Source organism: Lathyrus oleraceus, chromosome 6, assembly GCF_024323335.1.
Source record: "Lathyrus oleraceus cultivar Zhongwan6 chromosome 6, CAAS_Psat_ZW6_1.0, whole genome shotgun sequence".
Classification (NCBI taxonomy): Eukaryota; Viridiplantae; Streptophyta; class Magnoliopsida; order Fabales; family Fabaceae; genus Lathyrus; species Lathyrus oleraceus.
The window spans coordinates 75,793,261-75,805,303 of NC_066584.1; the positions used below are offsets into that span (position 1 = coordinate 75,793,261).

Genomic DNA, 12,043 nt, shown 5'->3' on the forward strand with positions numbered 1-12,043 from the left:
CCGTGAGGTTTCACACTGCAGATCACACAACCGTCATGGTCATGTTCACAGTCACTTACTAAGCAAATATCTTTATGAATATCCACCAAAGATCTTCTGATATAGCGGACATCATAAATTTTGAATTCTCCGGGGCAACCGTCCACCATATTCACTAAGGCGTTTCCACGAGGAGGCAACAAATTTGCTTTAACGTTCGATGCTCTGTCCTCAAAGGACACTATACCACTCTTGACAAGCTTCTGAACTTCACACTTAAGTGGATAACAATTCTCTATATCATGACCAGGAGCTCCCTGTTGAGAAGCACAATAAAGATCAGATTGAACCACCATGGCAGTGGCTCAGGAATTTATGGAGGGTTTCTCGGCTGGATAAGATTCTCGATTACCAAGGATGGATACAACTCTGCATATATCATAGGAATAGGGTCAAAAGAGACCTTCTTCCTCTTGAAGTTTTGCTGATGATTGTTGTTGTTGTTATAGTTGGTTCGCTATTGCGGTTGTTATTGATGTTGTTGCTGAATTGGAACTGATGGATTGGTTATATTGTTGGAAAAAACTGGAATCACTGATGATACTCGGTGCTGATGCTGACGGGATTGAGAATTTTTCCTCACACGAGGCCTCATTTGCCTCCCTGCTGATACTACATTAGTTTCTCCTTCCTTCTTCTTGGAGAAGCTACAACTATACTTCTTGCTTGTTGACACTTCATATTTGGACAAACGTCCTTCACGGACTTCTTCTTCCAATCTCAACCCCATGTTTACCATCCCGGTAAAATCATCGGGGGCACTTGAGATCGTACGTTCATAATAAAATGAACTCATCGTCTTCAAGAAAATCTTGGTCATTTCCTTTTCTTCCAAAGGCAGACTGATCTGGGCAACTAACTCCCTCAATCTCTGAGTATATTCTTTGAATGTCTCCTTGTCCTTCTGAGACATAGACCTCAACTGATCTTTATCCGGAGCCATATCAATGTTGTACTTATACTTCTTGATAAAGGCCTCACCCAAGTCATTTAAAGTACAAACACTAGCACTGTCCATGCCCATATACCATCTTAGGGCAGCTTCCGTCAGACTATCCTAGAAGAAGTGAATAAGCAGCTGATCATTATGACTTTGATTAGACGTCTTCTTGGCATACATAATAAGGTGACTCAACGAACAAGTATTCCCTTTGTATTTTTCAAAGTCTGGGACCAATCGAATCCCTGACGATTAATGCGTTGCATACTGATTCCTCCCATTAATACTTTCTTAAAACTCAATTTCTCTTAGATTTAATTTTCTGCATCCGAACTTCTATAAATCATTCCCTTAGCTAAACATAGTGACGTGAGTAGCACTAGTTTGACCATCGGTCCATGTGGGTTCGATATCTTTTAAAACTAAAACGACTGGATTATGCACTTGCAGTCAAGTACCCAATAAACTATATTCTATATGTATAGTCACGCACGTATCAAGTTTTTGGCGTCGTTACCGGGGACCTGATTTAGTTAAATAGTGCGATTCTTTCGTTGCACGGTATAAACTAAGGTAAAAATAAAAACTAATCTCCTTTCCCTTATTTCCCCCGATTGTATCCCAAGTACTCGCTCACAAGGCGATAACTTAGCATCGCCAATCGCAGAATTAAAGCGTTTCTTATATATAAGACGCCGATTACTAGAGTACCAACAAAGGTACGATATTCTTGATATCTTCTTTCCTACTAAACAAGACGAGAAGCCAACCATGGCTGAAGAAGTACCACAGAATCATCCTGTTAAATTCTACGCTACCCCGTCCTAATAAGAACCTCACAGCGGCATTGCTTCCCCAACTATCAATCAAAACGATTTTGAGCTGAAACCCTTATTATTATCAACCGTCCAACAACATCAATTTGCTGGAAATCCTACGGACGACCCTAATGAACACCTGACCAAGTTTGTGCAATACGCAGACACTGTAAAGGCGAATGGTGTATCTCAAGATGCGATAAGACTACACCTCTTTCGTTTCTCACTAAGAGACAGAGCTTGGGCTTGGTTGCAATCCTTTCCATCCAACTCAGTTACAACATGGGAAGAACTGAAGAACGTTTTCTTATCCCGATATTTTCTGCCGAGCAAAACTGCTATGCTGAGAGCTCAAATCAATGGATTTCAACAAAAAGATGTGGAATCTCTCAACGTCGCGTGAGAGAGGTACAAAGACATGATGAGGATATGTCCACATCACGGTCTCGAAGACTGAGTGATCATTCACATATTTTACAATGGGCTTTTGTATAACACAAGACTGACAGTAGACGCTGCCGCGGGCGGTGCACTTATGGACAAGCCATACAACGAAGCCTATCAACTCATTGAAAACATGGCCCAAAACCATTGCCAATGGGGAGGTGAAAGAACTCCAGTAGAAAAGTTCCAGACAAAGAGTGGAATGTACGAAATCAGTAGCCTTGACCATGTCCATGCCAAGGTAGATGCCCTTGTTCAAAAATTAGACAACTTGATCATACCACCCGCAGCCACCGTGGCTGCTGTAACTCCAAACTGTGAGTTATATGGAAACCCTGGACACACTGCACCCGAATGTCAGATATTAGCAGGAGTCCCAACCGATCAAGTGAATTACGCACAAGGAAATCCTTATTCGAATACATACAACCCAGGTTGGAAAAACCATCCTAATTTTTCGTATAAGAATAACAACGCCCTGTATGCACCTGACCAAGCACCAGTTGTTCCGCCTGGATACCAAAAGCCAGCTAATAATGCTTCTAACATGCCTAGGAAGTCAAACCTCGAATTAATGATGGAAAGCTTCATAGCTACCCAAGCTCAGATAAACAAATACTTCTTGAACCAAAATATACATACTAGCGAGCAACTTAAACAACTAGCGAGCAAAGTAGACGCCTTAGCCACCCACAATAAAATGCTTGAAACACAGATTTCACAAGTGGCTCAACAACAAGCATCTACAGCCGCTCCCGCTGGAACATTTCCTGGACAGCCGCAACCTAATCCAAAAGGACATGCAAATACCGTTATATTGAGGAGTGGAAACGAAATAGACGGACCCGTAGATCCAAGACTCCAAAACCCTGCCATGTACCAAAACCCAGACAAAACCTCAACTGAGCAGGTAAATGAAGCGAAGGAAATAGAAGATAATACCTGAGAGGCCGAAGAGAAAGAAAAACCTTATGTGCATCCACCTCCTTATAAACCACCCATTCCGTATCCTCAGAGACTTGCAAGTTCTAAATCTGCAAGTCAATTTAGGAAATTTGTTGAACTTCTGAAGCAACTAAACATTAAAATCCCCTTTACAGAAGCCATTACACAAATGCCCTCATATGCCAAATTTGTTAAGGAGATCCTATCCAATAAGAAAAAGATTGAGGATAACGAAACAGTTACACTTACTGCAGAGTGTAGCGCGATAATCCAAAATAACATGTCTCCCAAACTAAAAGACCCAGGTAGTTTTTCCATACCCTGTGTCATTGGAAAATTCGTCATAGACAAAGCTCTATGCGATCTAGGTGCCAACATTAGTGTAATGCCCTTAACCATCTGTAAAAGGCTCAATATGGGAGAACTAAGACCGACCAAGATGTCTGTTCAATTAGCTGACCGCTCAATCAAATATCCTGTCAGTATAATAGAGAATGTCCCCGTACGTGTAGGACAATTTTACATTCCTACAGACTTCATAATCATGGACATCAAAGAAGATGCCAGTGTAAGAACAAAATTTGTTCTACAATATAATTCAAGGATTTTGATGATAACAAAGGATGAAACCAAAAATGGCACCCTAACGAAAATTCTCTAAGTGTGCAGGACTCTGAACAGCAATAAAGGAATCTGATCGTTTTATCAGATACAAACTTTGATCAGATACAAAGTACTAGAAGATCAGAAGCATCTGAAGAAGAAGTGCGCTCTAGAAGTTCTGATTCTGAGCAAAACAAGACAGTAGAAAGAACCAGAAGCTCTAAACATCCACTGAACTTAGTTCTGATGATCTAGAAGACCAGTACTCTTAGAAGCTCTGATGTAACCTCAACGCAATCTCCTTCTGACACAGAAACTCCGAGATAACAAAGACTCTGATGAAGATTCTCCAAATCCAGAAAGAGTAACGGAAAGAATTTCTTCAAATGGAAAGAAAGTATTTTTAGAAAGAAGTTATTCAGGGAGACAAATTGGTTATGGCAAGAAACACAGAAGTAATGACATTGAATGCTCATCAAAGGCCAATATTCTGTCATCACTCCAACGGTCCTTTCACCACTATATAAAGGACAACCTACTTCAGTGAGAGATACACAACAACGCACAGAAAATTCTTTACATTCTCTCTTAGTTTTTCACGAGCTGCTGCTCATACGTGAAAACACTTGCTTGATTATTCTGTTGTAATATTTGCTTACTCTTAGAAGCACTCTCCATTACAAATTTATTTTTCTGAATTGCTTTTGTTCCTCAAGTGACTCTGCGTAGTCTGTATACTTGGGAGGACTAAGAGATCACTCTCTTAGACGTTTGGTTGCATTAATCTTTCAAGATTAGTGAATTAAGTCCTTTTTGAAGGCGAAATCACCTTGGTAGGATGGACTGGAGTAGCTTTGTGTTATAAGCGAACCAATATAAAATTCTGTGTGTTCTTACTTTTGAAAAAGCTTTTATTTTCTAAAACAATTCAAACCCCCCTTTCTTGTTTTTCTCACCTTCAGTTGGTATCAGAGCTTCGGCTATGTTATTGATTTTCTAATCAAACACTTAATAGTGTAGAGAGATCCAGAACGAGAAAAACTATGGCCAACACCAATGAAAGAGACAGCTACAACGATAAGCCTTCAGTCTTTGATGGAGAGAAATTCGATTACTGGAAAGACAGAATTGAAAGTTTCTTTCTGGGCTATGATGATGATCTCCGGGACATTGTCACAGTTGGATACAAACCTCCTGTAACAGATGCTGGAGTTGCCGTCCCTAGAAGTAAAATGACAGATAATCAGAAGCGCGAATTCAAAAATCATCACAAAGCCAGAACGATACTTCTCAATGCCATATCCTACAATGAGTATGAAAAAAATCACCAACAGGGAAACGACTAAAGATATACTCGACTCCCTAAGGATGACTCATGAAGGAAACTCTCAGGTCAAAGAAACAAAGGCTCTGGCTCTAATCCAGAAATATGAAGCCTTCAAAATGGAGGATGATGAAGCTGTAGAGGTAATGTTTTCTAGATTCCAAACTCTTATTGCAGGTCTCAAAGTGCTAGACAAAGGATACACAACTGCAGACCATGTCAAAACGATAGTCAGAAGCTTGCCAAAGAAGTGGAGACCCATGGTCACAGCCTTAAAGCTATCAAAGGATCTGAACAACATCAGCCTTGAAGAGCTTGTCAGTTCACTCAGAAGTCATGAGATAGAACTGGAGGAAGATGAGCCTCAGAAGAAGATCAAGTCTGTAGCATTAAAGTCCAGATCTGAAAGGCGCAAGTCTGACAGAAACAAAGCCTTCCAGGCCGAAACAGAAGACGCTGATGACTCTGAACAAGAAGATTCTGACGATGAGGAAGAATTATCCCTTCTGACCAGAAGAGTAAAACAACTATGGAGAAAGAGGAATAATAACTTCAGGAGACCAAGACCCAGAGGGGACCGATCAGAATCAACCTCAAAAGGTAAATTTAACAAAGATGTTACGTGTTATGAATGTAAAGACAGTTCCAAAAAAGAGAACTTCAAGAAAAATTCCCTTAGAACCAAAAAGGGACTGATGGCTACCTGGGATGACAGCGAATCTGACTCATCAGAATCAGACTCTGATGAACAGGCTAATGTGGCACTCATGGCTACCACATCCAAGAACACTTCAGATGAAGAATCTGAATCAGAAGAGGTATTTTCTGAACTCTCTCGATCTAACCTAGAATCATGTCTGTCTGAAACTCTCAGCTCATATCAGAAACTCAAACAAAAATTTAAAGCTATAAAAGGCGTTCTTGAAAAAACATTAGAAGAATGTGGCAAACTTGAGATAACAATTTTAGAACTAAAAGATGAAAACAGAACTTTGACATTAGAAAGAGATGCAACAAAGAAAAATTACTCAAAACCTGAAGAAGCGTTATCTCAAGCTCCACAAACTTCAAACACAATAATTTATAAATATGAAAAATCTTTTCAAAAGTTTCTGAAAAATGGGATAGGGAGGAGCATAATGGAAACCATGATTTATGGAGTCAGTCAGAACAATAGAAGAGGAATTGGGTATGATCCTAGTGAAGATAAAACTTCTACTAATGACCAACCTAAATCTCCATTTTCATATCACTATACACATACACAAGAGCTACAATTTAATAATGCTAGAAAACCCAAAGTGTTAAGAAACTCTGGGAAAACTAATCACAAAGGACCCAAGAGACTCTGGGTACCAAAGGATAAGATTGTTTATGTTGTAGATATCTTATGCAGCAGAGTTAAAACACCAGTCATGGTACCTGGATTCTGGATGCTCGCGACACATGACGGGAAGAAAGTCTATGTTCCAAAGCCTAGAACTTAAAGATGCTGGATTCGTAGGCTTCGGAGGAGATCAGAAAGGAAGGATCAGAGGCTCCGAAACTATTGGTAATGGTACTCTTCCCTCTATATCTGATGTGTTATATGTAGAAGGATTAATGCATAATCTGTTATCAATAAGTCAATTAAGTGATAACGGATATGATGTAATCTTTAATCAAAAAACATGTAAAGCCATAAATCAAAACAATGGTTCTGTCCTATTCACTGGCAAGAGGAAAAACAATATTTATAAAATAAATCTTTCTGATTTAAAAGAACAAAATGTGAAATGTCTGATGTCTGTTCACGAAGAGCAATGGGTATGGCATAGACGCTTGTGCCACATTAGCATGAGAAAATTATCTCAGCTAAATAAACTCGAGTTAGTCAGAGGTCTACCTAAGCTGAAGTTTTCTTCAGACGCTCTGTGTGAAGCATGTCAGAAAGGAAAATTTTCAAAAACATCTTTCAAAAAGAAAAATATTGTTTCTACCTCTAAGCCTCTGGAACTTCTTCACATTGATTTATTTGGTCCTGTGAAAACAACATCAGTCAATGGAAAGAAGTATGGACTAGTCATTGTTGATGATTAGAGTCGTTGGACATGGGTAAAATTCTTAAAGCACAAGAGTGAGTCTCACTCAATATTCACTAGCTTCTGTTCCAAAGTGCAAAACGAATTTGACTCTAAAATCATCAGAGTCAGAAGTGATCATGGTGAGGAATTTGATAATAAATTTTTTGAGGAATTATTTGACTCTAATGGAATATCCCATGATTTCTCCTGCCCTAGAACTCCACAACAAAATGGAGTTGTAGAGAGGAAGAATAGGACACTCCAAGAGATGGCCAGAACTATGATCAATGAAACTAATGTGGCTAAGCACTTTTGGGCCGAAGCTGTAAATACAACGTGTTACATTTAGAATAGAATCTCCATAAGACCTATTCTGGAGAAGACTCCCTATGAATTGTGTAAAGGAAGAAAACCAAACATTTCTTATTTTCATCCTTTTGGATGTTCCTGTTTTATTTTAAATACTAAAGAACATCTGAACAAGTTTGATTCCAAAGCACAAAAAGACATTATGTTAGGATACTCATAACACTCTAAAGGCTACAGAGTATACAATAGAGAAACCAAAATTGTGGAAGAATCAATTCATGTCATATTTGATGATAAGCTTGACCCTGAAAAGTCAAAGCTAGTTGAGAAACTTGCAGATCTGGAGATCACTCTTGCAGGTTCTGACGAGAAGATTAAAGCTCCAGAAGTAACTGCCATTCAAACTTCAGAAGGAACTAACTCCCCAGCAATCCCAAATAAAGCTAAAAGTCGCCTCAACATATCTAAAGAGTTGATTCTGGGAAATAAGGACGAACCTATCCGAACTAGGTCTACCTTCAAGACTCCTGAAGAAACTCCTCTAGGACTAGTATCTCTGATCGAGCCTACTTCCTGTGACGAGGCACTTCAAGATAGCGACTGGGTTCTAGCCATGCAAGAAGAGCTAGATCAATTCACAAAGAACGACGTTTGGGATCTTGTTCCTAAGCCTAGAGGCACTCACATTATCGGAACCAGATGGGTGTTCAGAAACAAGCTGAATGAGAAAGGAGAAGTTGTCAGAAACAAAGCTCGATTGGTGGCTCAAGGTTACAGTCAACAAGAAGGCATTGACTACAATGAAACCTTTGCCCCAGTTGCCAGGTTAGAATCTATTTGCTTACTTGTATCATTCGCTATAAGTCATTCTATCAAATTGTATCAAATGGATGTCAAGAGCGCATTCCTTAATGGTTATATATCAGAAGAAGTGTATGTCAACCAACCTCCAGGTTTTGAAAACTCAAATTATCCAGAACATGTTTTTAAACTTAAGAAATCTTTATATGGACTTAAACAAGCTCCCAGAGCTTGGTATGAAAGATTAAGTAATTTTCTTCTGGAACATGATTTTATCAGAGGGAAAGTTGACTCCACACTCTTCTGTAAAAACATTAATAATGATCTCATGATATGCCAGATATACGTTGATGATATCATTTTTGGTTCAGCTAACGCCTCTGTATGTCAAGAATTCTCTGAGCTAATGCAGGCAGAATTTGAAATGAGCTTAATGCAAGAACTAAAGTTCTTTCTAGGAATTCAAATCAATCAAACTTCAGAAGTCACGTATGTTCATCAAAGTAAATACATAAAAGACATTCTGAAGAAATTTGAAATGGCTGAATGCAAACCTGCAAAGACACCCATGCATCCAACCTGCATTCTTGAAAAAGAAGAAGTCAGTCAAAAGGTTTGTCAGAAGCTCTATCGTGGTATGATAGGCTCCCTTCTCTATCTGACTGCTACTCGTCCTGATATTCTATTTAGTGTTTGTCTCTGTGCCAGATTTCAATCAGACCCTAGAGAATCTCATTTAACAGCAGTTAAGAGAATTCTCAGATATCTGAAAGGAACTCCTAACCTGGGCCTGATGTATGAGAAAACATCAGAGTATAGACTATCTGGTTTTTGTGATGCAGATTACGCAGGAGACAGAATGGAACGAAAAAGTACATCTGGAAATTGTCAGCTCTTGGGAAAGAATCTGATATCCTGGGCCATCAAAAGACAATCAACCATAGCCTTGTCCACTGCAGAAGCAGAATACATCTCAGCATCTTTGTGCACTACTCAGATGCTCTGGATGAAGAATTAATTAGAGGATCTTCAAATCTTTGAGAGTAACATCCCTATCTTCTGTGATAATACTGCTGCCATTTGTTTAAGCAAGAATCCTATTTTACACTCCAGAGCTAAGCACATAGAAATAAAACATCATTTTATCAGAGACTATGTTTAGAAAGGGGTAGTAACATTGAAATTCATTGATACAGATCATCAATGGGCTGACATCTTTACCAAACCCTTAGCTGAAGATAGATTCCTCTTCATCTTAAAGAATCTGAACATTCAAAATTGCCCTGAATAAAATGTGCCTTTGAGTTTGTAAAATGAGATTCTGATGTAAACACAATGGATTCTGCCTCTGACTCTGATACTCCTACCAAGTTAGAAGTTATCTGAGTTAGAAATCTCCAGGAACCAATCCCTTGGTATTCCTGAAGATCAGATAAAGCAAACACGTGGAGTACCTTGCGTCTGACCTTGGAACTTCTAGACAGCTGTCTAGCAGTAATCAAGGAACAGTCTCTTGAGATCTCCTTGAGCAGTGTACTGACTTTTGGGACTAGACATCATTAATGAGCTGTAATCATTTCCCTCTAAACGTGATGACTTGGTTTTTGTGCTAAACTCTGTTTTGTGTGTCGTTTTGCATGTGCCCTAATTTGGGTATTTAAACACCTCAATTCACACATTGCACACTTTTCACTCTCACGCACTCATAAACCTCTACAAGCTCAGCTCTCTCAAGGCATTCCTGCAGCTTTCTTCAATATTCATCTCACCTATCAACAACATTCATGGATGCTCAACAACAATCTGTCTACAACTTCTCTCAACAAATGGATTCAAACGAACAAGCTCCAAGTTCAAGCAACCCAAACCCAGCGGTTACCGGTGTAGTCATAACTCCCATCTACAAAGAGCCTCACATTCTTGATCGTGAGCCTCACATCAATCTTGCAACACCATTTGAGAAACTGGAAGTGTTATATGAATCCTTGGTGGATTTTGACAACATGCAAAGAAATGGCATTGACCTCACTGAAGAACTCAGAAATAAAGGTTGGGGAAATTACTTCAAGCGTTTGTATGGTCCAGTCTACATAAATTTAGTGAAGGAATTCTGGAGATTCGCTGATGCTGATGATCACTACATCGTCTCCTATGTTCTGGGAGTGAAAATGGTGATAATTGAGAAGTCCATTGCTGCTCTTCTGGGCATGGAGAAAGATGGAGGCAGAAGGATCTACAACATTAATCCTAGGGCAAAATATCTGTCCCATGAGATTAATCCAACCATCTTCAAACAGAACGCTGAAGTTAACCAATCCAAGAACAAGGAACTACATCAGAACCTCCGGGTATGGCTGAAGATCATCTTGGGCACCATCCATCATCGTCCAAATTCAAACTCTTCAGACTACATCAACACAGACCAGAAGTGCATTCTGTACTGCATCCAAAAGGGTCTGAAGCTCTGCCTTCCAGCACTTCTCTTCAAGTACCTCAGAGATTCTGTACGAGATACAAGAAACAACATGAAGCCCAAAAACTACATTCCTCTGGGAAGGTTAATCTCTGACGTTCTGATCGAAAGCCGTCTCGTGGACCATCTGATAACATTTAGACTCATGGAAGACGTGATGATTGACACTGGAAGAGGTCTCAACGCCAAAAATCTGAAGAACATGGGGATTCTGGATCAGGTGAAGTTCAAACCTACTATGGACACCTCCTGGGAAGCTCTCAAAGATCAGAGGAAGATCCCACATGGACTTTATCTGTTCTCAAAGATCGACCCTCTAGAGGTAATCCTATATTACTTAGATGATCTGAGGAAACAGGGAGTGGATATCTCAGACATCAACATTAGCCAGCTGCCAGCTGAGCCTCCGAACTTCATGAAGCGTCCACGAGGACCATCTGAGAAGGCGAAGCAAGCTAAGAAGGCGAGACTGGGAGAATCCTCCGGATCAAGACCTCCAGCACCTCTGCCTGGACCTTCTGGTAAGTCTGTTTCACTCGCTCCCTCTGTACAAACACATAATATTGCTTCTTCTTTCCCTCAACCCACTCCTATCTATACAAATTCAGAAACCCCTCCTTCAACCACCAGAACATCTCATCAACCATCCCAGAAATTCAACCTTGCCACCACCACCTTACCTCTTTCTGACGCAAAAATGCTGAATGAAACCATCTCACCATCTTCATCTTCTTCTCCAGAATTACCCCCTACTACAACATTTCATCAGACACAGAACACTCTGACCCCTCATCTCCCACTTTGGCCCAACTCCAAGCTCACACTCTGGCCTCACAACAGCCAACACAACAGCCAACACAACCCACACCTGAACTTGAAATTACCTCATCACCCACAGAACAACCAAACCCAACAACATCTGAACCTCAACCTTCTAAAATAACTCCAGCTGAAACTCAACCAAACAACTCTGACACACACCCACCAAATGCATCCGCTGAACCACAAACTCCCACTTTCAACCTAAGCCCTCCCACTTCTCCACCTCCACCCTCTGAACTAGAAAACACCCTGCCAACCCTAGAGGAAGCAATAATGCTGTTTGCAGGAGCTTTAGTTGACAAGGTCAAGTCTCTGACCATCAACTCTGGCATCAATGATGATCCTTCAGCTGCTAGGACACACTGGAACATAGTTATTGGCTGGATGACCACTGAAGCCTTCAAGCTGAAGAGCCTCTCTGAGCAAGTCCGAAACGACTTCATCAGAGACGCTGAGCTAAGA

General features: G+C 40.2%; 1 non-coding gene across 1 annotated transcript; it reads right to left on the reverse strand.

Annotated features, from left to right (window-relative positions):
• Positions 1 to 2,137: 2,137 nt before the first annotated feature.
• On the reverse strand, positions 2,138 to 2,244 carry LOC127099185 (small nucleolar RNA R71). The gene has a single exon (XR_007793725.1). It is a non-coding gene; the product is annotated as a small nucleolar RNA R71 (small nucleolar RNA).
• Positions 2,245 to 12,043: the final 9,799 nt, after the last annotated feature.